Source organism: Eurytemora carolleeae, unplaced genomic scaffold (genome assembly GCF_000591075.1).
Source record: "Eurytemora carolleeae unplaced genomic scaffold, Eaff_2.0 scaffold2620, whole genome shotgun sequence".
NCBI classification, from domain to species: domain Eukaryota; kingdom Metazoa; phylum Arthropoda; class Copepoda; order Calanoida; family Temoridae; genus Eurytemora; species Eurytemora carolleeae.
Window position 1 is genome coordinate 1 of NW_019398504.1, and position 6,629 is coordinate 6,629.

Consider the following 6,629-nt stretch of genomic DNA (forward strand, 5'->3'; position numbering starts at 1 on the left):
CCACAAAGAATGAGACTTCAGAGACGACTGTACTGAATTCATACTTGCTATTTCTTTATATTTAGAATTCCAACTGTAAATTTGTTTTTCTTTTATTCAAATCATTTAATAAGCCATTAAAAGACTGCATTCAGGTCTTCTTTCCAGTCTCTTCCTTTGTGGGTAACCCTGTAAAATACTTAGTTTATTGTGTTAAGGTTCAACAACGTGTATATCGAAGAGTTTGGTAAGGATGTATTCCGATATTTACTTGGTGGAGCAGCTGATCTAGAATCTATTAATATTTCTCTTCATTCAGCTGGATACTTCTTCTCAGGTAACACTTGTCCGCCATATTGGATTATAATTTTATACTTCCGCCATATTGGATTATAATTTATACCTCCGCCATATTGGATTATAATTTATATCTCCGCCATATTGGATTATAATGTATACCTCCGCGATATTGGATTATAATTTATATCTCCGCCATATTGGATTATAATTTAAACCTCCACCATATTGGATTATAATTTATACCTCCACCATATTGGATTATAATTTAAACCTCCACCATATTGGATTATAATTTATATCTCCGCCATATTGGATTATAATTTAAACCTACGCCATATTGGATTATAATTTAAACCTACGCCATATTGGATTAGAATTTAAACCTACGCAATTTACAATTATGCCATTTCACTGTTGTTTTTATAGCTGTTATGTGTATTGTATTATTGTACAAAAATAAATTTTCTTTTGTTTGTTTAGTGCAAAGTTGAGCAGTTTCTTGTAAAATTTTATAATTTTAGACAAATTCGTTCTACTTGTGTTTTTTTTTTGCCAAGTAAATATGTCAGCTACAGACAGTCTTAACGGGAGAAATAATTAGAACGTACCTTCCGAAGTTCCGATCAGTTCTTTACGTTTGACCCATTTTACTTCTTCTTGAATTTTTTGCTAGAAGTTAGAACTCCCGTTAAACTTAAGTAAATTGCAAGTATGATTTCAATCTTATATGTTTTCAATCATAACACTGAATAATCAAAAATAATGACTTTCATATCAATTCAACTTTAAAAAAGGAAAACTCATTCCAGTTTTTATTAGTTTTCTTTGTAATTAAAAATCTTAAATAACCTCTTAAGAAATTATTTTTTGTCATGGACAGTCCCTTTATATTCTTCAAGGCATTGAGGGAGCATATTAATAATAATATGGTTGAACTAACTCAAATATCAAGTTTTTACAGGATGCACTTTTCTAATTTTCCATTTAGAAATAAAAAAACAACAATAGTTCAAAGTAAATTGAAAAATATGAAAAGAATTGAAAATGGAGAAAAACTCTGGTGTTCGTGGGCCGACTAATTGACAGATTTACGTAATGCTTTATCTTCGTTTCAAAGAAGAGAGTAGAGTTTGAGCCGCGATTAAACTGAATCCAAGAAAAGATTTTACCCGACTTAATTTGGGAAAACTAAACTAAACTTAAGATAAGATTTTACCCAACTTAATTTGGGAAAAATAAACTAAACTTAAGATAAGATTTTACCCAACTTAATTTGGGAAAACTAAACTGAACTTAAGATAAGATTTTACCCAATTTAATTTGGGAAAACTAAACTGAAATCTAAAATCAAAATCAACATTTACTTACAATCATTCAAGAATCACTTTTTCCAAAACAAAATTTTTAGACAAAATGTTCAATTTCCTTTAACTACCAGAGAAGCGAAAACTAATCAAGATTTTGTTGATAAGGGATAAATATTAAAGTTTGTATGTTTGATCATAACTCTTGAACTGCTTGACCTTACGTTTTTAGCTTGTTCTTAGCTTGTTTTAGATCTCCAGGCAAGGATGGGTTCCAAAGTTAGGTTCAAAATCAAGATAAAAACAATGCACTTAATGGTCAGGGTACACTTGTATTAATTCTGATCTCAAAACTGGATTTCTGACTTGAAGAAACTCCGATTTTCTAGGTCGGTTTATATGCAGGGTTACCCACAAAGGATGAGACTTCTGAGAAGATTGTTCAGACTTGGTTCAGTCCGTTTTTTTGCACTTAGGGTTTCTTGCTGGCCAAAACTGGCTTGGTTCGTGCTTAAACATTTAGAAAACCATCAAAATATTCAATTGAATGCAGAAACAAAAATCAAGCTTAAAATCGTCATATTTTGAGGTTTTTGGGTCGTCTTTACAGTCTTATCCTGTGTGAGGAAACCTGTAGCATCAACAAATAAGATTTAAAGATATGCGAGGTCTTGTCTCCTGAGGGAAAGATAAAATGCCCTAAGGGAGTATGGCCTATTTAAAGCAGTTACATAGTCCTGAGGGTCCTGCAGTTTGTGAGAGTTCTTGTTTTAAATTTGTCTTTGTGAAGTTAAATTTGTTAAAGTTTATAATTAGTTCTTATTCAGAATTCTCAAGTTGTGGAAGCTTCATTATAAACATGTAAACATTAGATATACCTTTAAAGGGACTGTTGGAGTATTTTCAAGTGAATTTTCATTTGTTAAGTGAATTGTCCGATTAACCCTTTTACTTATCCACAGAAACGTTTATAATTGTTTATTTTGTGTTCACTGAAATGAAACATCTCTCATCCATGTTTCACACAAAAATCTATCAGCATTTTGCCAATTACACTGGTTAAACAGAAGCTTGAAACAAGTGCATTGTAGTTTTGAAATGTACAATGTACGTTAAGGGGTCAATATTGGAAAAAAGCCAACCGCCCACAAGGGGGGTTGCTACGTTTACACTAAATAAAAATATTTCAATCAAAAAAACTTTAAAATCGTCCATACGGTTGCGAATTGACGATTTCATATCGATTTAGTATTGGTACGGCTTTGTGACCTTCTTTTCTACTTGCTTATCAATAATTAAATGCGTTATCTAACAATTATGAAAACTTATTTTTTAAATCACTAGAATATTTTAAGATTATCTGGATTCAACGAAAATTGGTGCACACCAAAAAATACAGCTTTAAAGAACGAAATGGAATTTTTTTTTGTTTTTACAGTATTTATATATCTAAACTTGTTTTTACAGTATTTATATATCTAAACTTGTTTTTACAGTATTTATATATCTAAACTTGTTGCTGTCCAAAATTCAAATTATTTTCTTTTGCTTTGATTTTATCTTTTTGTTAAAAAAGATTTATGTTTATTTTACTAGATTCCTATTTTATAAATCACGCGTTTAAATGAAAAATAAACAGAAAAGTCTGAACTCTGTTTTTGTAATATTTCTAAAACTCGAAAACAAAAATATTTTCACATGAATCTTTTATTGAAGCTTATGGAGCCAGATAATCCTTCGTAGAACAGGAATTGTGAAGAAAAATAAAAACATAAAAACTGTAAAGTGTGTTACGAAAAAAGCTAAATTCCAGTCTTAAGTGTCACATGTTAACTGAAGCAAATACATAAGTATTTAATTACAAATTGAACTTCAGTGTGTAAAAAGATAGTATTTTTGCTTTACTCCGACAGTTTAATTTCTCTTTAATTTAAACTTGTGCAATATGCATTCAAGTAGATATTTCTTAACCTGCATACTTTGAAATATGTTTTTAACAAATAACATTAAAATTATCTTAGAAAGAACTAAGTTTTTGATACAAGCTCAGATTTTCCAAATCCTTTATTTTTGCAACCTGATGGTGCAAACCTTTAATATTTAAACTATTTAACCTAGCAGAATTCATAGTTTGAAATAACGAATATAGTACTCGAACTATTAGAGCTTGTGTCAATCATTTCTTTTATTTTGCTAATTCTGGAGACACCATACTCATTCATTTTATAAATGGAAAGGAAAGATTTTTTTCAGTTTAAAAAAAACACATTTTATTTCAAAATACACATTTCTGTTTGAAAAAAAACTTGTTTATTTAAAGGAACGAAGACATATTTACAGATTCAGAACGTTATTCTTAAAACCTTTCTCCGATCTTGAATAAAATATATATCCTTATTTTTCTCTCTAAACTTAATTACTCTAAATTGTGGTTTCTCTGTAAAAGTGATAAAAGGCAAATATTAAAATATAACACTTGTACATTGTTAATAAGTTTAAGCTATAAATGGCTTCGTTGTGAATCAGACATGACACTGTATGAATGTATGTTACCAAATATTACGTCCACACAGTCTCTTTAAGGTGAAGCGTGTCGCTAGCCTATCTAACCTCCGTCATCTGATTTCTTAATTAGCATTTTTCCATCCATTGAAAGAGTTAAACTTAAATATCATGTTGATTGAGAGAATTCCTAAATTAGTGAGTGTCTGAAGTTTAATTTACGTGGGTCAAACTTAAGTTTGATATTTCTTACTTAACTAGAGACTCACCTGTAAAGTTGGAATAAGAAAAATTTTTCCAAAAAAATATTATTTGTTTTAGTTGAGTGATCTTACAACTGCATGTAATACTATTACTGCACCTATGTTTATGTTTTCTTTTTGAACATGTCATTTCCGTTAAAATTGAAGTTGATACATTATTAAAATTTCCTATTATTCTGCTAGTCAATGACGTCTTCTTTTTCAAGAATGGATATTAAGATTTCCTAATGGATGATATTTGGTTAGTCAATGACCTCTCACACCTTCAAGAATGGATATTTAGATTTCCTACTGGATGATATCGTCTGTTGGTCAATGTCCTCTCACACCTTCAAGAATGAATATTAAGATCTCTTACTGGATGATTTCGCCTATTGGTCAATGACATCTCACACCTTCAAGAATGGATATTAAGATTTCCTACTGGATGGTATTCTGTTGGTCAATGACCTCTCACGCCTGAGAGAATTTCTATTTAGATTTCCTACTGGATGCTATTCTGTTGGTCAATGACCTCTCACACGTTCAAGAATTAACATTCAATTTTCTTACTGGATGCTATTTTGTTAGTCAATATCCTCTCACGCATGAGAGAATTGCTATATTTAGATTTCCTACTGGATGATATTCTGTTGGTCTATGACCTCTCACATCTTCAAGAATTAAAATTTAGATTTCCTACTGGATGCTATTCTGTTGGTCAATGACCTCTTCCATCTTCAAGAATTAATATTTAGATTTCCTTCTGGATAACATCTATTTGGTCAATGACCTTTCACATCTTCAAGAATTAATATTAAAATTTCCTACTGGATGCTATTCTGTTAGTCAATGACCTCTCGCCTAAGAGAATTGCTATAATTTAAACTTTCTACTGGATGATTATATTTGGTTGGTCAATGACCACTCACACCTTCAAGAATTAATATTTAGATTTCCTACTGGATAATATTCTGTTGGTCAATGACCTCTCACATCTTTAAGAATTACTTATCAAATTTCCTACTAGGTGCTATTCTATTGGATCAATATTTAGATTTCCTTCTGGATGATATATTGTTGGTCAATAACCTTTCACATCTTCAAGAATTCATCCTTAGAGACGGAGCCCTTACTCTAATATCTGCCCTCAGGTAAATTATTTAAATAAAATGTCGTATATAAAGAAGTTGTATAGATGTACTTTCACATAAGCATTTTCACAACTAGGTTTTGTAAAATTGGATAATTTCATTTTAGAACTAACATATAACAACCTTACCGAAACTATCATATTAATCTTAACATAACCTATTCTAAACATAGTATACAATACATATGCACATTAAGCTGGGTCGCAGTTTCGAAAATTCACAAATTTTAATGAAAAAAACACTTGATTTTTATTATTTTTATAAATTGTGTTAGTAGTTTTGTTTATCTATTAGGTTGATATCATCCCGGCCTAAACTGCGAACTATTGGAGAACTACTCCACTGGGATGTAGAGAAAAGTGAACTTGATACTTTTATCCAGATACTTAGAAGAGCTAGGAGCCTTAACCTTCTTCAGGATATTCATATCTTCTAAGAGGATATCCATATTTTCTACGAGGCATCATATCTTCTAAGTAGATATTTATAATTTCTGGAAAAAATCGTTTTGGATATCCATATCATCTGTGAGAATTCTAAGAGGCTATGTTTATATCCTAGAAAATATACATATCTTCTGGTAGAATGATATTCTATAAATGTCTTCATAGAAGGATACACATATCTTCCAGGAGAATATCCATTATCCATATACTCCAGGAGAATATCCATTATCCATATACTCCAGGATAATATCCATTATACATATACTCCAGGAGAATATCCATTATCCATATACTCCAGGATAATATCCATTATCCATATACTCCAGGAGGATATCCATTATCTATATACTCTAGGAGGATATCCATTATCCATATACTCCATATCCATTATCCATATACTCCAGGATAATATCCATTATCCATATACTCCAGGAGAATATCCATTATCCATATACTCCAGGAGAATATCCATTATCCATATACTCCAGGCGGATATCCATTATCCATATACTCCAGGCGGATATCTATATCTTCCAAATGATTAATAGATAAAGTTTATTGCTCTATACATGTATCTGTTTTTACAGAACGAGTTTACAATTACAAATTGATCATTATTTTTAACAGAACAAGTATGAAGCAATTAGGTGGAAAATATCTCTGGGCTGTTTTGATTATTTTTTCCACCTAATTTCAATAATG

At 30.6% G+C, this 6,629-nt stretch overlaps 1 long non-coding RNA gene across 1 annotated transcript; it reads left to right on the forward strand.

Moving 5' to 3' along the window:
- Window positions 1–179: 179 nt before the first annotated feature.
- On the forward strand, window positions 180–6,300 carry LOC111717448 (uncharacterized). The gene is made up of 3 exons (XR_002768784.1): window positions 180–316; window positions 5,385–5,481; window positions 5,776–6,300. It is a non-coding gene; the product is annotated as an uncharacterized LOC111717448 (long non-coding RNA).
- The last annotated feature ends 329 nt before the right edge of the window (window positions 6,301–6,629 follow it).